This window comes from Chelonia mydas, chromosome 2, assembly GCF_015237465.2.
Source record: "Chelonia mydas isolate rCheMyd1 chromosome 2, rCheMyd1.pri.v2, whole genome shotgun sequence".
Lineage (NCBI taxonomy): Eukaryota > Metazoa > Chordata > Testudines > Cheloniidae > Chelonia > Chelonia mydas.
The window spans coordinates 235,443,993-235,466,513 of record NC_057850.1 but is presented as its reverse complement, the minus strand read 5'-3'; the positions used below and the strand labels follow the sequence as shown (position 1 = coordinate 235,466,513).

Sequence of the window (22,521 nt, the reverse complement as noted above, 5' to 3'; positions counted from 1 at the left end):
CCTTACATTTGCTTGATTGTGCTCTGCAATTTGCATCTGATCTGTCCCGCTCAGGAGATCCTGCTCTGCTAGGAGAGACAGACAGCTTTCAGTCCCACACAGCAAATTTTCACTCTCTACTATTTTGTAGACTGCTCAACTGCACTCCTGCAAAAGGGCCCTGAACAAACAGATCCAGTGAACCTCCTAATCTGTTCCACCCTTCATCATGAGCCTCAGCTTTTCAAAGAGACCATTGGTTATACTGGGATTCAAAGCTCTGGCTTTAGGAGCTTCTTGCGGACAGAGACCTCCTTGGTGCACAGCTACAGGCCAACCTCTTCCTGCAGCAGCAGCCGCCCCACTTTAAACACCTCTGGCCCCTGCAATGGCTCACTCAATGGGCCCCCCACCCTATTCTTAAAGGGGCAGCTCCCATTTTTTATTATTGCATTTTTTCTGGGAAAGTCCCCTTCTTCACCTCTGTCCCGGATGTCACAGTGTTTTTGGCAAAACTGGGCATTTGTCCCATTTGCTCTAGCCCTCGAGGGGCACAGAGGAATGTTCAGGCAAGAGCAAATGGGACAAATGCCCAGTTTTGCCAAAAAAGTTGTGACATCCAGGACGTCAGCTCGGACAAGCAGCAACGCCAGGTGGCTCTGACTGTCAGCCCCACACAGAAGGGCTAGGGCAAGCAGCGATGCCTGAACCACCTGAGATTGCCGCTTAACCAGTGTCCTGTTTTCAATTTAGAGAAATATGGTTACCCTATTTATATCTTTAACAAAAACAGATACAATCCTGAATATTCAAAATTCCTACTAAATATAAACAATATGAATCTATTTCTAAAATGCCTATTTCAGCAATCTCCCTTTACACAGCTCTTCTGTTGACTGTCTTCATGGTGCTATGACACACATGTCCCTTTGTAAAACTTATAAAAATTAACACAGTTAACTACTAGTGCTCTTTCAGAGCCAGCATGCCTAGCAGTGTAAATCTAGTCACCCATCACATCCTTTGTATGTACTTTTATTTAAGCTGTTTTTAAATATGCACTGTGTACTCCACAGATTATAAGTGTGGTTTGAAACTAATGGACCCTGGCTACCAATTATTCGGAGTGAATTTCACTGTAAGTGTTATGAGGGTGAAAGAGCTGTTATGGCTCAGGAAGCAGGTGTGCACTTAAAACAAACAATCCTGAGTTACAAAATCTGGATGTAGATTTCTCCAGGGATAGTGCTGGATCTGGGAGAGGTTGGCTCAGGTCTGTTGCTAATATAGGCACATAAAAATCATTAGGCAATATCTACCTTTGTAGAAACCAGTGTTTATATTTCATTATTGATGACATTTATTAATTATTCAGCAAATCCACCAATTAAACAATATTATGGATTTCTTTTCTCTGGGAATGTAGTAGCACTTATGAAAGATACTGGACTGATGGCCTGGAGAATGAAGTCCTCTGTGATAGATATGGCATGAGTAGCAGGGCTGCTTCTCCAGTCCCACCAACACAAATCAGCCCTTATTATCAGAGCCCATGGGATGGTTTAGGATTAAGATTATTCAATACTTGGTCTCTCTGATGAGACGGCTAACACAGGTATCACTTGAAGCCAAGTGTGATCGTAATTTTGTGCTGTGGGTGCCTGTCCAATAGGAAGAGGAATGACATGACAAACTCATTCCACTGCATAGCTGTGAGTTAATAATGATGTTCACAGTGACCGGTGACTTGAACCACATTGGAACCAGTGACATAGAGCTCCACGTTCCAGTAGTTTATCTATCCATTACCTCTATCTATTATTCCATCCTTGACTTGAGCTCAGCTTTTTATTTCACATATATCAGTAAACAGACGGTTAGATGGTACTTTCTATGGATATGTGCAAGATTTGAACTGGTAACTTGATTAAGTTCCTGGAAAGAGTAAATGGCAGGACACTTACCTCCAGAAGGCGAAAACATGACCATGAAGCGAGCACTAGATAGAAGCCAACTTCCCCAGCAACTGCAATGGAATATACAGACAAGCAGCCATAGGTCCAGTCTCCAGGGTGAATTCCCAAAACTCTCCTTCTTGCAGGATGAATATTGTGGAAACTCCACCTGGACTCAAGTGCACTTTATCCCCAACAGGAGATCATGTAGTCTCAATTTATGGATCAGATAAACATGATTTAGATGAATACCATTTGTAAGGCAGGAAAGGATTGTACCAAATTGTTACCCAGCTGATAAGCATTTACTGTTGTGATGCTCTCCCTCCTGCCCTTCGATAGATGATCAAACGTCTTTTGTAACTGCTCTATTAAAAATTAAGAGCCCAATTCAAAAAGTCTATTGAAGGAAATGAAAAGAATCCCATTGGACTTCAGTGGGCTTCGGATTGGGCCCTTAGTGTCAGAGGGATTGCATGCCAAATTCCAGCCTCAAGCGCTTTGTTCAAGTTGAGTCATTATAATCATGTCACCAATAATAACAGGTTTCTAGAGCTGCGAGAAAAATGGGGCCCAGTCAGCAACACCACAAGGACTTTTATTTTGAATGGCTTCACAAACAGCAAAGTGTTTTACAGCTTCTGTTCAAGGATTCAACCCTGCAGCCCTTATGCTTAGGGTGCTTACCCCCAGGAGTCAATGGAGCCAATCACATAACTGAGACTGAGCAGGAAGGAAGCCCCTCATGCAGATTCAGGTCCCAAATGGTTTGCTGCTTTTCCACACCCAAAAAAAAAAAATTCATAGACAAAAAACAAACAAATGCTGATTCACAGCAAAAGTGGTGATGTTTCTCTGCAAAAAAGTCTATTTTAACAAGGGGCAAATATATGAAAAATATGCACTCTGATTGAAATTCACTATGAAAACACTACTCATTTGAAGCGATGGAGGAACTTTGCTCTTACCAAATTCTTGTGAAGGGATGGGGAGGGGTGGGGAGAAATCCATTAAAGCTTCTATTTTTGCAAGTAAAATAAAAATGACAACTTTGTGCCACTGTAGACCTTGACGCACTTTTCCCTGAGGGCCTGATCTAAAGGCCATTGATTCTGTCCATTCAATTCAGTGGACTTTAGATCAGGCTCTTAGACCAGCATTATGTGGTATCATGTATAAGTTTCAAGGACACTTCTGATTGGCACAAGGGTAGTAAGTAGAATCAGTTCCTACCTGCTTTCTAGCATAAATGCTGTCACACCTTTAAGGAGCTGATCCCATATAATATGGTAAGTTATGTTTTAAATATGATCATAGTTTAGCAAATTCCTTCATGCATCCGATGAAGTGAGCTGTAGCTCACGAAAGCTCATGCTCAAATAAATTGGTTAGTCTCTAAGGTGCCACAAGTACTCCTTTTCTTTTTGCAAATTCCTACTGCTTGCACATTTCCTTTCCTGTTACTGCCACTTGTCCAAAATATGTACTTTATAAGGTTTTGATCATATATTTGTAATGTTTGCCTGAGTATTGTAGGCCAGGAGCTCTTATGTTGTAGTCATTCACATTGCAGGGTTTAACTACAGAAGTTAGATCTCTACTGTAAGAGACCAAAATACAGAGTAAGGAGTCTGAATACTCAAAAGTTACCAGAAAATTTATGAGTTCAAGAAGAGATACTGGATCAAGATGCAATTGTATTTAGCAAGGATTAACTAATAGGTCATCCACATTTTATTATATTATCTAAAATGTATTTAATAAAAAAAACAGATTCCAAATGACTAACATGCAATAACTGTTTTATTGAAGCCAACATAATGGCATATTTGAGAACTTGTTTGAAGTGTTCACTCTGGAACAAGATCATCTCTGAAAACATCAGAGATGCACTGTATCCGAGAGTGCTAAAGGAGTTGGCGGATGTGATTGCAGAGCCATTGGCCATTATCTTTGAAAACTCACGGTGATCTGGGGAAGCCCCGGACGACTGGAAAAAGGCTAATGTAGTGTCCATCTTTAAAAAAGGGAAGAAGGAGGATCCTGGGAACTACAGGCCAGTCAGCTTCACCTCAGTCCCTGGAAAAATCATGGAGCAGGTCCTCAAGGAATCAATTCTGAAGCACTTAGAGGAGAGGAAAGTGATCAGGAACAGTCAGCATGGATTCACCAAGGGCAAGTCATGCCTGACTAATCTAATTGCCTTCTATGATGAGAGAACTGGCTCTGTGGATGAGGGGAAGCGGTGGACGTGTTGTTCCTTGACTTTACCAAAGCTTTTGACACGGTCTCCCGCAGTATTCTTGCCAGCAAGTTAAAGAAGTATGGGCTGGATGAATAGACTATAAGGTGGATAGAAAGCTGGCTAGATTGTCGGGCTCAACGGGTAGTGATCAATGGCTCCATGTCTAGTTGGCAGCCGGTATCAAGTGGAGTGCCCCAAGGGTCGGTCCTCTGGCCACTTTTGTTCAATTTCTTCATAAATGATCTGGAGGATGGCGTGGACTGCACCCTCAGCAAGTTTGCAGTTGACATTAAACTGGGAGGAGAGGTAGATACGTTGGAGGGTAGGGATAGGATACAGAGGGACCTAGACAAATTAGAAGATTGGGCCAAAAGAAATCTGATAAGGTTCAACAAAGACAAGAGCAGAGTCCTGCACTTAGGACGGAAGAATCCCATGCACCGCTACAGACTAGGGACCGAATGGCTTGGCAGCAGTTCTGCAGAAAAGGACCTAGGGGTTACAGTGGACGAGAAGCTGGATATGAGTCACCAGTGTGCCCTTGTTGCCAAGAAGGCCAATGGCATTTTGGGATGTATCAGTAGGGGCATTGCCAGCAGATCAAGGGACGTGATCGTTCCCCTCTATTCGACATTGGTGAGGCCTCATCTGGAGTACTGTGTCCAGTTTTGGGCCCCACACTACAAGAAGGATGTGGAAAAATTGGAAAACGTCCAGCGGAGCGCAACAAATATGATTAGGGGACTGGAACACATGACTTCTGAGGAGAGGCTGAGGGAACTGGGATTGTTTAGTCTGCGGAAGAGAAGGATGAGGGGGGATTTGATAGCTGCTTTCAACTACCTGAAAGGGGGTTCCAAAGCGGATGGATCTAGACTGTTCTCAGTGGTAGCTGATGACAGAACAAGGAGTAATGGTCTCAAGTTGCAGTGGGGGAGGTTTACGTTGGATATTAGGAAAAACTTTTTCACTAAGAGGGTGGTGAAACACTGGAATGCGTTACCTAGGGTGGTGGTGGAATCTCCTTCCTTAGATATTTTTAAGGTCAGGCTTGACAAAGCCCTGGCTGGGATGATTTAGTTGGGGATTGGTCCTGCTTTGAGCAAGGGGTTGGACTAGATGACCTCCTGAGGTCCGTTCCAACCCTGATATTCTATGATTCTATGACCTGGTTTCAAACCTCTTCCTACTGGTTTAGCCTGCTGTGGCTTGCATTTTTGGACCAATTTTGTATTTATCCATGTGGAAAAGGAGATGAAATTAAGGAAATATTCTGATCCCCCTTCCTTATATTTAAATATCCTCTTTTAAAGTGCAAAGAGAACATTTTGTTCAATTTATTTTTGAGTATCATTGCTTTACTAATTCTAAGAAAGTAATGAGATGAGATGGGGATGCTGTTAAGTATTGTTTTGCAGAATCCACTGTTGTGCACCTTGTCATTTTCTGTGGGACACTTTTAGGACTAGAACTTTGTACTGCCCCCCTCAGGTCTTGCACAGAGTACAGCTAGGACAGGTTAGCCATTGACTTCAATGGCACTTCTCACAGCAGTAAGTGCATAGGGCCAGACCTGCAGTCAGGTCAGAGTGGACCTACACACCCACGCAAATCACATTGAAATCAACGGAGCTCAGCAGGGATGCAAAGGATTTGTTTATAAGATTGGGATCTAAATCAAAGAGAAAAAGTTTGCGGGCTCAGGCCTTGGTTTACAGGTAGGGCAGTTAACAGATTTGGGGGCAGCTTCAAAATTACTATAGATTATTTTCTTCTTTAAATTAAATGGGAATTCCAGTAGAGATGTTAAGGACATTAACATTAGGGCCTGATCTAAAGGAATTACAAACCAGTCAGTTGAACTTCAGCACACAGAAAGATAATGGAGCAAATAGTCAAGCAATCATTTTGCAAACACCTAGAAGATAAGGTGATAAGCAACAGTCAACATGGATTTCTCAAGAACAAATCATGTCAAACCAACCTAATAGCTTTCTTTGACAGGATAACAAGCCTGGTGGATAGGGAGGAAGCCACAGATGTGGTTTGTTTTGACTTTAGTGAGGCTTTCGATACTGTCTCACATGACCTTCTCATAAACTAACTAGGATGAAGCTACTATAAGGTGGATGCATGACTGGTTGGAAAACCATTCCCAGAGAAAAAGAAAGGATGACTTGTGACACCTTAGAGACTGACAAAATTTATTTGAGCATAAGCTTTCGTGAGCTACATCTCACTTCATCGGATGCTTATGCTCAAATAACTTTGTTAGTCTCTAAGGTGCCACAAGTCCTCCTTTCTTTTTGCGGATACAGACTAACACGGCTGCTACTCTGAAACCTGTCATTCCCAGAGAATAATTATCAGTGATTCACAGTAAAGCTGGAAGGGCATACTGAGTGGGGTCCCACAGGGATTGGTCCTGGGTCCAGTTCTGTTAAATATCTTTAGAAGTGATTTAGATACTGGCATAGAGAGTACACTTACAGAGTTTGTGGATGATACCAAGCTGGGAGGAGTTGCAAGTGCTTTGGAGGATAGAATTAAAATTCAAAATGATCTGGACAAGGTGGAGAAATGGTCTGAAATAAATAAGACGAAATTCAATAAAGACTAATGCAAAGTACTATACTTAGGAAGGAACAATCAGTTGCACACATACAAAATGGGAAATGATTGCCTAGGAAGGAGTACTGCAAAAAGGGATCTGGGGTTTACAGTGGATCACAAGCTAAATATGAATCAACAGTGTGACACTGTTGCAAAAAAAGCAAACATAATTCTGGGATGTATCAGCCGGAGTGTTGTAAACAGGACACAACAAGTAATTCTTCCACTCTATTCTGATAAGGCCTCAACTGGAATATTGTGTCCAGTTCTGGGTGCCATATTTCAGGAAGGATGTGGACAAACTGGACCAAGTCCAAAGGAGAGCAACAAAAATGATTAAAGGTCTAGAGAACATGGCCTATGAGGGAGGATTGAAAAAATTGGGCTTGTTTAGTCTGCAGAAGGGAAGACTGAGTGGGGACATAATTTTCAAGCACATAAAAGGTTTTTACAAGGAGGAGGGAAAAAATTGTTTTCTTTAACCTCCAAGGATAGCACAAGAAGCAATGGGCTTAAACTGCAGCAAGGGAGGTTTAGACTGGACATTAGGAAAAAATTTCCTAACTATCAGGGTGGTTAAGGACTAGAATAAATTACCTTGGGAGGTTGTGGAATCACCATTATTCTCTAACCTGCTCTTAAAAATCACCAAACACCTGTCAGGGATGGTCTAGATAATACTTACTCCTGCCTTGAGTGTGAGGGACTGGACTAGATAACCTATTGAGATCCCTTCCAGTCCTATAATTCTATGAATATTTCAAACACACTTACCATAAATTGCTTGTACCAGAAATGTATTCCTTTTACTGTTTTTCTGATGATTTTTTCCCATGAAAAGTTCTAACATGATACTGCCAAATTATGCATTCATTCCAAACCTGTTTTATCTCTGGATTATATGATCAATTTTAAATCATGGAGTTGGACAAACTCGAAGTTAATTAACTGATTTGTAAAACTGACCTGGACAAGGAACCAAATTTGATCCTTGAGAAGAAAGCGCCTTTTGTGCATATGGAAGGAAAATACCATAATTTATTAGAGCTTCATTCAAGGTGAATTGCATGTACCTGTTTACAGATGACCCGCACAAATCTTTGAAAACCCATTCCAGACTTTTAAAGCTCTTGTGAATACATGATAGGCATCTAGTATACCTGAAGTAAAAGTGGCCCCAAAAAGTCTCAAGCTTTTCAGAGACTTTAACAAGCTGCTTGTACTTTTTACTGACTTACTGAAGGAAATAGAATGTAGAGGAAAATTCCAGTAAAACTGTATGCAAGCCAAAGGTTTGTTTTTGTTTGTGTGGATTAGCATTCACACATTTCCTGATACTAGACTTCCTATTAGTGATGTCTAACTTTAACCACAGATCCAGAGTTGAGGAATAACTCCCAAAGCCAATTTCCTGATTAAGCTGGGAAAGATCAACGGTTAATTTCACAGCCTTATGGATAGACTGCCAACAGCTATCACATAGCCATGTTTTAACTGTAACATGTAAATTTATTACAAATATTAATTAAGGGAGGTAGTGTGATCTAGCAATTACATCAAAATGGTGGAAAACAAGGTTTGTGGGGTTCAAATGTGGGTTTAGTTCCCTCTGGGTGAAATGCACCTACATATAGCCTGTGTGAATGATAGGATCACCCACTGGCGTGGTATATGGCAGTCCTGAAGCCAGGGTCCCTGACATCCCTTACACAAGGGTTTGTGACCACTGATTGTGCATAGTCACAAGCCAAGTATCCAAGACACCTTCCTCTACACCCGATATCCTGTTGTAGACCCCTTATGCACACTCACTCCATGGGAATAGGAGCAGGCAATACGAGACAGACAGGTAAGACTACATGTACTAGAAAACCCACTGCCTCAAACTCAAAATATTTTTGAACTTTTTGGGGGAGGAGGGGCTCTTTTTTTAGTTGGTAGTTAACATGGAGGATGAATATGCAAATAGTACTGAACTAGATACTGCTACAGTACCACAGTCAGCATACACTGACAGCTCTGTCTTTCCATTTAACTGTCATAAAGGACAATCCTCAGGACCGATGCTGTATTGTAAATAAAAGAATAAATAGCTGAAAGGTATCAGTGGGCTTGTTGTCAGGAGGACTGTTTTAAAAAGTAAAAAAAAAAAAAAATGTAAAAATAGAGAGTTTGACACATACTAACAATAGACAGGATACCCAGACTTAAGGCTGACACTCCATGTTCAATTTACACTGCTCTGCCTTTCCCTCCCCCATCAAGCCTTATCTATACTTGGAGGTTGCACTGATTAGTTTCAGCTAAACTAACTAATTCAGAAACTGGCTTCCCTAAATCAGTGCAACCCTCTCCTATGGATCTTCTTAAATTGGTTCAAGAGTAGAGCTGGTTGGAACCAGTTAAAGTTTGGGTATTTTTGAAATTGCTTTTGTTCTCTTCGGATTTACCAAAATTTCTCAGCAAAACCAGCAATCCTCAAATATTTCTTTTCAAAAATACCAAAATATAATGTTTCTGAAATGAAATGGAAATAGACATTCTTGTCAATTGCTGTTCAGTGATTAGCAACTGTGAAACTGACAAGAATGTCAGTTGCAAAGTTATTGCCCCTGTGTTGGTCCCAGTATAGGAGAGAGATGAGGTAGGTGAGATAATATCTTATTGGACCAACTTCTTTCTGTTGGTGGAAGATACAAGCTTTCAAACTGTGTACCTCCAGCAGTGTAGCTTGAAAGCTTGTACCATCCACCACCAGAAGGTCCAGTGAAAGATATTTCCTCACCTATCCTGTGTCTCTCAAGAATGCCAATACCACTTAGCAGCTCTACAGCAGGGAGCCTACCAGCTCCAGGAAAACCAGCTCCAGCCAGGATTCCCAGGGCTGCTGCTGTGGTGTGGGGAGCCTGTTACACAAACCATTATCTGGGGTTGTGTTGGCTAAGTAGAGAAGGAGAACAGATGATTAGAGAGAATTCTGCTTAGGACCAAAATATTCTTTTTATTACTCTTCAGGCTTGTCTACAATTGTGAACAACTTATACTTTGGAACTGGACCTCGTTTCTGTTCATAAGCGGTCTGCAAAGAAGTGATGATTTAATGTGAGCATTATTCATACTTGTTTAATGAACAGTTTTTACAAAACATATTTGAGACAGATGAGTTTATCATGAGTGTTCATTTGAATACCGGATATTTGGAATTCACTTTTCAGCCTGGGTGACTGGTCACTGTCACAGTGTGCTCCACTCACCACTTGTCTGGCACCTCCTCCTGGTCACTCTGGGAATTCTCTGAAGGCTGACACCCCATCCTGGGGTTGCACGCCATCACACCATCTATCTCTCAGGTCTCCAGCTCCTCTCTCATTCCAGGAACCACAGTATCTTCTTTGTGACTCAACTCTCTAGCTAGGTCACTCAGTGTTCCCACCGCTTCTGGAGTATATCCAAGTCTTTCCATTCAGAGCCACTCTTCAGGGCTGGTAGGGGAACCCAGGCCCATCCTCTACTCCAGATTCCAGTCTAGGGACCCTCACCCCAGAAGCTCTTGACTTTACTGTCCCGGCCCTCACTGCTCCTTCCCCAGAATGCTTCCTACTCTTCTGGTTCCCCCTCCCCCGGCTCCAAACCCTCCTCCCTCTTCCCAGGGAGTGAGTGCTGCCAGAGTCTGTTGCCAGCTTCCTGGCTTTACAGGCCTTGCCTTCTCTTGCCCAGCTGAGCCTGCTTGCAATCAATCCTTACTCCCTGGCTCTTCCTCCAGGTGCAGCCTGTGGAGTTAATAGGCTGACCTGGCCACCTTAACCCCTTACAGTCCTGTGTGGGGTGGACATCCCTTCACAGTTACCCAAGCCACATTATGTGATTTCTGTTCCCTGATTTGATGCTCTAACCTTTATAAATAGGTGCAATGTTTGAACAACTCACCAAGGCATTGAATCCCTCAGGCCCAGAAATGCACTAGGACAGGAAAAAAATCGAATCAATTTTTGGACATTTAAAAATCTCTTCCTTCCTTTTTTCCACAGAAAGATATTTGTATTTGGCTATGATTGTGGACCCCTGGTTTAAAAATACCTTGTTTCCTTCCTGCCTCAGGAAGAGATCAAACAGATTTATGGACTGCTAGCAGGCTTTACATTCAGTTTTCTCCTGTCACATTCACGGCCTATGCCTGTGCAATGTGTAGTGATGGCTCAATAAGGCCATCCCCTGGTGCTCATCCTCGTGCCTCGGCATCTGGCTGCACAGCAGATATCTTCCTCCATGTTCTAGAGCTGGAAGATTATCAAAGTGTCTCCTTTCTGCTGCTGAAGTATCCCTCCGCCTATGTGCTTCTGCCCTCTCTTCCATCTCTACTGCTAGTGCTGATGATCAGGTATCATACAATGCTGTTGTATTTTTGAAAATCACTTGATTTGTCAGGCTTCTTCTGCCTTACTGCTCCCAAAACCCACACACAAAACCAGTATGCATAGGGTGGCTCGATGAACATTTCTGATACAAATACACAAATCTGGGCACAATAAAGTGTAACACACTAATAGAGAGAGTGTGTGCCAAATCTCCCTCTAGTGCTCCGCAAAGAGGATTACAGCCTACCACAACGATCCGCTAACGGAGTTGCTCCTGTAGCCCAAGTGATATCACTCTATGCTTTGCTCATGAAGGTCCTGGATTTGAGTCATGCCAACATTCTGTGCTGGGAGGTCACAGCATGTGCTCATTCATGTGTAAGCCAGTGGTGTGAGGGCTGGAGGTGAACACACCTGAATGTGCCTGTGGACTCTGGAACTTCACTGATCTCTAAAAATAAACTGTGAGTAGGGTGCAGCCAGGGGTCCCTCAGTGTGAAGGGACAGTTGTCCATTAGACTTTCACAAGTTGAAAAACCAAGGCAAAGGACACTAGGCAAGATACTGTGGGATGGGTGTCTTACTTATTATTTGCATGCTTTTCAGTTATTATTACTGTGGTCCCAAATTAATGCTGTGTTCCCTCTCCCCTCAATTAAAAAAAAAGTTTTCTTTTTGTTATACACAGAGTCAGTGCTTGAGAGTGGGCAATCGTTGCCTATTACCAACATTCAGGGTTGGTATTTCATTTTCCTAGGTTTCTGGGTGAGTGTTCGAGCTGATTTTGTTTTGAAATGTTAAGAGCAACCCTTAGATATTTAATCTGGCTCTTGCTTCTGCCGGCACCAGCTGGCAGAATGCATATAAGAGTTCTTCTCTAAATATTCATGCAAACAAAGGAGCATTTGTCACAGGAGCATTCACCAGAGACCAAATGAGTATGAACATGGTCAGATCATATCACAATTTGGAATTCCCTAACAGGTTTGTTTGATCAGATCAGAATTCCCTAATGTGTTTGTGCATCGTTTTCCCCACTGTTTCTCCAGCTCTAGCTACACCTGGATAAACCCAGCGTTACGCCACGGAAGCCAGTGGCATTGCTCCGCATTTACAGTAGTGCATTGATAGAAAATATCTGGCCAAGTTTTGCTAATGAGTGGCTATTTTATCTGTTTAGTGCATGCTGTCTTTTTAATTAAACTAAAACAGAAAAACAAAAGTCCTCCTAAAGAGACCAAAAGAAACACATATGTATTTCTTTCTAAGCATTATGAATATTTTTGATCTATGGATTTCCATAGTGTTTATTTACTTTGTTCAATATTTTGAGTTGCTAGAATACATAATAAACAGTGCAACAAAAAGAAATGGAAAGTAAGTTGTCAGTGAATAATAGCTTTTGTCATTTTCCCCGTATAACACACAGCCTATGAATATACCTACTATCAATTCACTGCAACGAAATTTGGTCCTAAGCACCACAATGACCATTTGGATTGATCCCAAAGCCAAGGTTTCAGACAGTACAAGCTTGATATGAATGCTGGTCATATGCAGCGATAAAAAGCAACTGCAAGACCCAACATTCATAATCAACAGCTAGCCACATTGTGGATATTCCTGGACTAAGAAGTAAATAGTCTGTACTCAGTAAACTCAACTCAGCTAACTAGCATGCATGTGAAGGGGATCACTCATTGCTGGCACCGCCTAGTGGTCAGGCAGGGCATAGCAGGCTCTCTTCCTTCCCTGGTGACCCCTGTTGACAACTACTCTAGCCCTGCAACAGTTGGCACCTTTCTGTGACTCAGACCTCTGGCCAGGCCATGAATCGGGCCCACCCTTTTCAGGGTATACAGAGAGTCCAATAAAGGATAGCCCTGCTGTCGGGCAAGGGGTCCCAGGCCCCACCAGGCCAAGGTTCCAGAGTCATGGCCCTCCAAGTTATATGATCTTCCAATCCAGAGTCCCCTGTATCTGAGGTAGGTTTTCACCTTCAGCCCCAACCAGATGTTGTACGAGAATCTTGGCTCACCCTCTCCGCCAGGTGCCAATCCAGGGCCGTGTGGTGGGCAGCAAGTTTCTGCACCCCCAAAAAGTGCTGCATCACTGCTCCTCTGGATTGCTTTCTCCCAATCTCCCTACAGAAAAGGGCAAAGACATAGAAACAAAATAAATTAAAGGACAAAGCCCAGACCATGCAAACATCCAGAGTCCTTTTTTCCCTGAGCAGATCAGGTAGATTCTCAATTGTCAAGAACCCCAGGCAGCTGAACCTCCCATAAAGCTCTCTCTGAATCAGGAGGCCCATAGATCTGTTCACCTCCACAAGCTGCCTGCTAGTGAGCTGCTCCACTTCCCTTTCAAGCTCCTCCTCCAGGCTGTGCATGCTTTTCAGATGTGCTGGGGTGGGGTTGCCTTGGCCCAAAGTAGCTCTTTAACCCCTTCCTTTCCAGGGTGGGGTTTGTACACCCCATCACAAGGTGGGTTTCTTTTTTCTAGTGTCTGAAGTCACTCCATTATTAATATAGTCTCTAAGTCCTAAGGTTTTTTTTAAAACTCCATATTAATATTTAGCATGGAATCTTGACATGTCACCTCCCTGGTTTTTTCCTCTTGGTTCAACAGTGGTAGATTTTTATTTGCATTTAGGTTATTTGTTGTTTACCAACACTAGCCTTCTTCTTTCAGGTGACAGTAGACTAGGAAATATTGGTGATGAGCTGTTTGCTTAGGAAAGGTGTAGCGTGCTTGACTGTCCACTCATCAATCTCTGTTGTGCTTTTCAGCACAAAATGCACAGGAGCATAAATCATATTACTTGCCTCTGGAGGCCATACCTAAATGCTGCTCTCCACTTTCAATGGGCCTCAGTAGTAAGGTGACAAAAACAACAGCAGATTATTGATTTGGAGCAGTTGGGGAATGGAATTCTTCCTCAGACTCCTCCCTGCCATCCAACAATGAAAAATAAAGTTATTTTTGTCAGTCTTAACTAATAGCTAAGCCAATATTTAACGTGCACCCCTAATTTGCATTCAGGCAATTTCCATGTTTTCCCCTAAACCTCTGAGTCTTTTTGCTTCAGCATGAAACCTCACCACTTTTCACTTGATTTCTCAGAGTTGTTAATTGCCTCCAGTAGGGTGTTACATCTTAAGGTCTTAAGTGGATTTACTTGGTATCCTTATAATTCAGCAACTCAACGCTGGGCCAAAATATGTTATCTAAAAATTCAGTGGTTTCAAAATTTGCGAATATTTATTTCTGAGAGAAATATAATTTCTCTTTTTTACTACAACCACCACATAAACTCATCAGGAAGATTATGAGTTTGGAATATTCATGACACACTAAATATTTTACACTTTTCCAAAAGACTTTACAAACATTAGTAGTCAGATCCTGCCACCTTTACTCACAATGAATGGTAATGAATAGTGAAATAAATGGAACTACTCAAAGAGCAAGTTATTACTCAACATAAATAAGGGTAGGAAAATCTGGTTCTAAGTCATTAACCGTCACAATATCTCATCAAAGCTGTTTTCATTGTATATATTCTACAGATGGAGAAACCAAAGAACAGCCATTAAGGCACTTCTCCAATGTCACACAACAAAATGGCAGGGCCAAGACAAAAAGCCCAAGAGTCCTGACTTCCGGTCCCCCATTTAGGGTGGATGTAGCCCATTCCCAACAGTTGACATTCACCCCTTCTTGTCAACTGTTGGGAATGGGCTACATCCACCGTAACTGAATTGGCCTCATTAGCACTGATCCCCCACTTGGTAAGGCAACTTCCATCTTTTCATGTACTGTATATTTATACCTGCTTACTATATTTTCCACTCCGTGCATCTGATGAAGTGGGTTATATCCCACAAAAGCTTATGGCCAGATAAATGTGTTAGTCTCTCAGGTGCCACAAGGACTCCTCGTTGTTTTTAATGGCACAAAGGGCATTCAGCCACCAAGCAACCATTGAAAAATCAATGGGAGTTGGGCACTTAACGCCCATTTTTCCTTTGAAAAATCTCCCTCTTACCCTCTACACAATAAGCACAAGTTAGGAATAGTAATAACATTATGGTTTGGACAGGACACCTTTTTATTCATGCATTGGTCAAATATCTGATGACACACCTGTATGCAGAAGACAGGAAAAATTAATTAAGAATGAGTGAATTCACAATATCCAAAAGCTTGAAATATTTCAGCTGTACCCTTCCAGCAAAAGAGCTCAGTATTTACTCAAACTACTCACTTTATAAAGGCATCGAATAGCACTCAATGTAATTAGTCTCTTCTATATTAAACTTTTACCCTACAGAAGAGCAGATACTGAATATGGTACATCTACTTAAATTAGCTAAAGTATTAACAGAAATACTAGCCAAGCCCCTGTAGACTCAAGGTTGAGTTGTAAACTCAAAATGCATTAGCTGTTTACAGAAACTACATATTCACCAGAGCAGTGAGCAAATATAAAAGCTCAAAATATATTTTTATTCCATTCAGAAACCCTCAGTTAGGTTGTTGGAATAGTGTCAAATCATATTTTAGTAGTTTTGAAAGACCGGCATATATTCATGATTTCCACAAACTAGGCAAGTGCTTAAAATATTGGTCTTGCCTGAATTTCCACTGGAAAGTAATTCTCAGAGGAAATTATTTGTTATGTTACTTCCAATCTGGAGATCTAAACACAGTCTTTCCTCTAGCCTATGGCACAACCCATAGTAATTGGACCATAGGAGAGAGCAATAAAAAAAGTGAAACAAGATTCATGCCAAGCATCACTATTTGCTCAATGACTTGCTTTATCATACCCTCCCCTCAGGTAAAAAACACCAGGTATAACCAGAATACTAAGTATTAGAACACGTGTATAAAGGTAACTGACAGATGTCATCCTTGGGTCTCCTGATGACTAGATTAGTCATGCAGATGCACTGTAATAAGAAGGAGCCACCCACCTGCATGCACTCATTAAGATACAGATTATAGTTACTGATCATGCGCTCGGAGAAGATGACAACCAGATCTAGCTAATAATAACTTAGAAATATTTCATGTGACCTGGAATATCTTATGAATATCTTATTTCAGAACCTTCTAAGTGCAATCAGTCTGGGTTGGGTTTTGACCTACTGTAGGATAAGCATGATATAGGTCTTGAGAGTAACCGCTTTATTTCAGATGTGCAAGCTTGATTGCTGTTGATTACCTACTCTCATCTATGATAATTTCCCTTTGACAGTAACACTCTGTATGGTTTTCTGATGGGCTGCAGCTTTTGAGAGTTGTTTTTCTGTTTTGAGAGATGAGGATGTATTCCAATTACCCTGCATCATTAGGGCAGAGGAGTGTATTCATGCCTAATACTGGGGCAGAGGACTCATTCCAAAACTCACTAGAGCAATCATGAAGCAAATTCTTCTTGAAAAGACTGGGGGTGGGGGGGGCATTGTTAATTGAGGAAGTTATTTTTTTCACCTATGAAGGGGGAAAAAAAATCACTTAAATATATAAAATACTACCAGCTATTGATATCCTGTCTGGCTCGTGTCAGGCTAGAGTGAATTTTTATGGTTCCATTTCTAGCTGCTAAAATTAATGAATTTAGAACCAAAATATCACCAGCTGATCCTTAAGTATGATGACATGGTGTACCTGACCTTTCAAATAGTAAAGCCATATTTTTTCAGTGTAGTGTTGTCATTAACAATATTGTCTGCCTTTTATAAGTGCCTTTCTAATGAGGCTTAACCCCACATAAAAATCCTGTTCCCTTTTTATGTTTTCATTGAACAGTGAATGGCAGGTTTGTTCAATTATTATGCATGAACTCTGGAATAGCTTCACAATTAGGTCTGGTGAAAAAATTTCCATCAAAACTGGTTTTCAATGGAAAATTGGATTTTTGATTAATTTTTTTCACTATAAGTCTCTGCTTCCTGCAGAAAATATTGACTGTTCAATAAAAAACCAAATACCTAAAAAATAAAAATTGGAAATATTACCACACTGAATCATGGGATCTGTAGTTTGGATGCCTCATGCCCACATTTCCGATATGAACCAGGCTCCCCAGCCCGACTATATCTCCCATGATGCGTCACAGCAGCTCAGCAAGAGGGGAGATCCTGGTGCATCATGGAAGATGTAGTCTAGCCAACAAACCCAGCTTATAAATGAGAATGGAGGCAGGAGGCACCTGAACTATAGTTCCCAGGGGGCACCACAGCGGCATTTCCAAATCAAAATGTTCCATTTTACAATTTTCCCAGAAAGGTCAAATTTTTGCAGAAATTTTTTTTCCAACCAGGTGTATTCACAGTGTTCCTTTGAAGTCCCAGACACCACAGGGACTGCTAGTCATAATCAAGACGGAAACCAACACACCAAACCGCAGTGTCCGTGAATGATTTAATCCACCAGATACTGAGCATTTTGTAAAGTTAGTACAATAGCTTCTCCTGGAAAATGGCCACAGTTAAGATCTAACATGTTTTGTTTTTGTTAAATGGAGAAGCCCTTTGGGTGGATTTGTGTATCTCTTGTATTATATTAAAACAGATTATAAAACATTTTTTCTTAAGACAAAGTACCCTAATTCTCCAAAGAGAAGATGAGGCTTTTGTTTTATTTTCTTGACAGTAAATCTCTGGCCTGTTTCTTAGCAGCCAAATAGCAAAAACAAGGAAATCTTCAGTCAAAATGAATTATATAGCAGCAGGTTGACGTCATATTAATTACAGAATGGAAATAAGAGCAGAACTGATGATTTCAAAACCCTACACCAATTTGTTGCCCACAGATGTTTTCAAAATAGAGATGGCCAATTTTGGATTTCTTGGTATTAGAGAATGAAGTGGTCTTTAAAAAAAAAAAAAAAAAAAACCCTGAATGTAGTGATTTTGAGAGGTGCTATACAGGCAGTCCTGGAAACTAAGGCCAAATTTTTCAAACTTGAGTGCCTTAAGTTAGGCTCCTAAACCTATATTTATGTTCCCTTAATAAGAGGCCTCAGGTGATGAGCTCCTACGATTGCCCTTGAAGTTAATGGAAGCTGCAGGTGCTCTGTGCCTTTAAAAAATCAGGTCATTTATTTAGGGGAGCTAATTAGAGATGATGGGAACTAACTCTAGGCACTCACATTTGAAAATACTTTTTAGAGGTTTTAATTATTTTTTAAAATGTATTTTTTATAATTAAACTCTTTCTGTCTTTTGTCACCTGACTGATTTAAATGCATCTATGACCCACAATTCTCATGTCACAACTGGAGTCTGATACTCATCTTTACCTATTTCATTTTAATGCACAAGTTTTCAGCATGCTTTTGTGGGGCTCACCTCCTACATGGAAAGAAGGAAATGCCAGAGATACTCTTCAAGATCACAGCTGTACAGCTTTAAGGCAGCCATTTCACGGACCAAACAAACAAAGAGGATCATAGTCTGCCCTCAGTTACCCTCATGCACTCCACTAACATCAGTGGAGCTGCATGTCCATGAATCAGAGGATAATTTGGCCTCCTATTGCTTGAGCTTTAATGCTAAAATGTTAGTTTTGGTCAGTTATTCTAGTATTTTGGTAGCTTTTTTTTTTAAATCTCAGAGTTGATCCACAGGGCATTGTCATTATGTTGCTGTCTCACCTTTCAGCTGATAGACAGATTTCCTGCTGGAGAGACATAATTATTTAACCGGATCCACTCATCCTGCCACTGATTTGTTTTACTTTTGTTCTTGGCAACAAGCAGCAACTTCAGGTAATTGTTTCGTTTCTCATTTGGCTAATTCTTTCAAAACACTTTAGCAAATTGACCCATGTAGTTCACTTCTAGTAAACACAGGATCTCCTGAAAGGATTAACAAAACCAAAGTACCTCAGATTTTTCAGACAACCTTTGTTTTGCTTTGGTTTTGTCCTGTGCATACTTATAGAAAAGGCTCAGGAAACAAGCTGGATTTTGTAATTTGTCATCAGCCAGGAGTTGAAAGCAGATAATGAGAGAATCAAAGTTGAGGGGTTCCTTTTATAGAAGTCACAGATTAAGACAAACAATATTGTACCTCTGTCTTTGGACTAAATAATAAAAGAAAAATTATCAGGCAATGACCTGTTTTTACTACAACTGTCTCCTCGCATTAAAGATTACGTATTGGACACTGATCCATCTGGAAATGGTCTCCCATCTGACAGACTCCATTTTAGCTCTAACTGGGTTAGAGTTTAAACTCTATCTTTATTTAAACCACAGTATCACCTGCTCAGTGGGATTTAAACAGTATACCTTAGAGCCCTCTCCACAATACCACTAATTGAGTTTATACTAAGGTACACTACACGACATGCTATTACTCAAGCAGAAGTTATGAGCATGAGGCAGGAATCACGCAGTAAAAACCTATGGCCTTTATTATGCAGGTCATCAGATTAGATGATCATAATGGTTCCTTCTGGACTTAAAATCTATGAATGAAGTGTATTCAACAAGAAAGAGTTCAAGAGATACCTTCCCTCAGTTAAGCAGGGTTCAAAAACTACCCTCCAAAGTGGCAGTAAAACAGTTTTAAAACTTTGTGAGGTGGGCCCAAACCACATTAACTGTTCTGAAATTGCATTAAGGGCCTAATCTAAAGTTCATTGTAATCAGTGGACAGACTCCCATTGACTTCAATGGGTTTTGGATCAGGGCCTAAATTGTAGAGTGACAAGTTAGCTAATAACTCTCTTCACAAATACATATTTTCAGTGTTCTAACTGGAACTGAAACTTAGTTTTTTTCAATTATGTCTATGCTCCACATACAATATGGGTTGGGTTAACTACTTATGCTAAACAATCTGTTCCACCTTGTATTTAGTTGTGACACTCTGACTACCTTTCCCAGACCTGGAAAGAGCTCTGTGTAGCTGAAAAGTTTGTCTCTCTCACCAACAGAAGCAGGTCCAATAAAAAATATTACCTCACCCACCTTGGCCCCGTCTACACTGGCAAGTTTCTGCGCAGTAAAGCAGCATTCTGCACTGTAACTCCCGAGGTGTTTCTCTATGTGACTCTCTATGTTCCACATGAGAAATCTTTATTACTCTTAATAAGATGTGCCAGTTGTATCTCCATAATACAATCAAGTCTGTAGGATATCATTACATATAACACAACATCCTTCCAATGGTAAAGAAATAACTACATCTGTGTGAATACTGCAATAACTAAGTATTCGTGATTATTCACTCAGATCAAAATTGCAGATATCCTTCTAAACTGTGATCCTTTTTATTCATTTTCTGCAACCATTCTTCATTTCTGCAAATATGTTCATGTAACCAAAAGTCTTGAGAAAAAGTGTGTTCACACACAGTCTCATGCTGGAAGTGTTTGCACAACCATAATCCAGACCACACCACATGATCCATTGTCTACAGCAAAGCTCTACGATACAACGGCATTTGCTCCAACCCCTCAGACAGAGACAAAACACCAGAAGATCTCTATCAACCATTCTTACAACTACAGTACCCAGCTGCTGAAGTGAAGAAACAGATTGACAGAGCCAGAAGAGTACCCCGAAGTCACTTACTACAGGATAGGCCCAACAAAGAAAATAACAGAACGCCACTAGCCATCACCTTCAGCCCCCAACTAAAACCTCTCCAACGCATCATCAAGGATCTACAACCTATCCTGAAGGACGACCCATCACTCTCACAGATCTTGGGAGACAGGCCAGTCCTTACTTACAGACAGCCCCCCAACCTGAAGCAAATACTCACCAGCAACCACACACCACACAGCAGAACCACTAACCCAGGAACCTATCCTTGCAACAAAGCCCGTTGCCAACTGTGCCCACATGTCTATTCAGGAGACACCATCATGGGGCCTAATCACATCAGCCACACTATCAGAGGCTCATTCACCTGCACATCTACCAATGTGATATATGCCATCATGTGCCAGCAATGCCCCTCTGCCATGTACATTGGTCAAACTGGACAGTCTCTACGTAAAAGAATAAATGGACACAAATCAGATGTCAAGAATTATAACATTCAAAAACCAGTTGGAGAACACTTCAATCTCTTTGGTCACTTGATTACAGACCTAAAAGTTGCAATTCTTCAACAAAAAAACTTCAAAACCAGACTCCAACGAGAGACTGCTGAATTGGAATTAATTTGCAAACTGGATACAATTAACTTAGGCTTGAATAGAGACTGGGAGTGGATGGGTCATTACACAAAGTAAAACTATTTCCCCATGTTTATTCCCCCCCCTCCACCCCCACTGTTCCTCAGACGGTCTTGTCAGCTGCTGGAAATGGCCCACCTTGATTATCACTACAAAAGGTTTTTTCCCTCCCACTCCCCTGCTGGTAATAGCTCACCTTAAGTGATCTCTCTCATTACAGTGTGTTTGGTAACACCCATTGTTTCATGTTCTCTATGTATATAAATCTCCCCACTGTATTTTCCACTGAATGCATCCGATGAAGTGAGCTGTAGCTCACGAAAGCTTATGCTCAAATAAATTTGTTAGTCTCTAAGGTGCCACAAGTACTCCTTTTCTTTTTGGTTTACTGTGTATAGATATTTCCGTCATCTTGAGAGAAAGAAGAAATAATTCCATATACTTTAGGCAGGTAATCAAGAACTGGAAAAGACCTCGAGCGGTCATCTAGTCCAGTCCCCTGCACTTGTGACAGAACTAATTATCTTCTAGACCATTCCTGACAGGTGTTTGTCTAACCTGCTCTTAAAAATCTCCAGTGATGCAGCTTCCACAACCTCCCTAGGCAATTTATTCCAGTGCTTAACCACCCTGACAGTTAGGAAGTTTTTCCTAATGTCCAACCTAAACCTCCCTTGCTGCAATTTAAGCCCATTGCTTCTTGTCCTATCCTCAGAGGTTAAGAAAAACAATTTGTCTTCCTCCTCCTTGTAACAACCTTTTACATACTTGAAAACTGTTATCATGTCCCTCTGAGTCTTCTCTTTTCCAGACTAAACAAACCCAATTTTTTTCAATCTTCCCTTATAGGTCACGTTTTCTAGACCTTTCATCATTTTTGTTGCTCTTCTCTGGACTCTCTCCAATTTGTCCACATCCTTCCTGAAATGTGACGCCCAGAACTGGACACAGTACGCCAGCTGAGGCCTAACCAGAGCAGAGCAGAGCAGAAAAATTACTTCTCGTGTCTTGTTTACAACACTCCTGCTAATACATCACAGAGTGATGTTTGCTTTTTTTGCAACAGTGTTACATTCTTGACTCATATTTAGCTTCTGATCCACTATGACCCCCAGATACCTTTCTGCAATGCTCCTTCCTAGGCAGTCATATCCCCTTTTGTATG

The 22,521-nt window shown here is 41.2% G+C and overlaps 2 long non-coding RNA genes across 6 annotated transcripts in view; both read right to left on the bottom strand.

Moving 5' to 3' along the window:
* Nucleotides 1-9,352: 9,352 nt before the first annotated feature.
* LOC122464763 lies at nucleotides 9,353-10,400 on the bottom strand. Its single transcript, XR_006289109.1, has 2 exons — nucleotides 10,047-10,400; nucleotides 9,353-9,732 (listed from the first exon to the last, which is right to left on the bottom strand). It is a non-coding gene; the product is annotated as an uncharacterized LOC122464763 (long non-coding RNA).
* Nucleotides 10,401-12,425: 2,025 nt separating this feature from the next.
* LOC122464762 overlaps nucleotides 12,426-22,521 on the bottom strand; it is an 85,574-nt gene continuing 75,478 nt past the window's right edge. For all 5 annotated transcript variants that reach the window (XR_006289104.1, XR_006289106.1, XR_006289105.1 and 2 more), the window contains one exon: nucleotides 12,426-13,291. This is a non-coding gene — a long non-coding RNA (uncharacterized LOC122464762). The remainder of the gene's footprint in view (nucleotides 13,292-22,521) is intronic.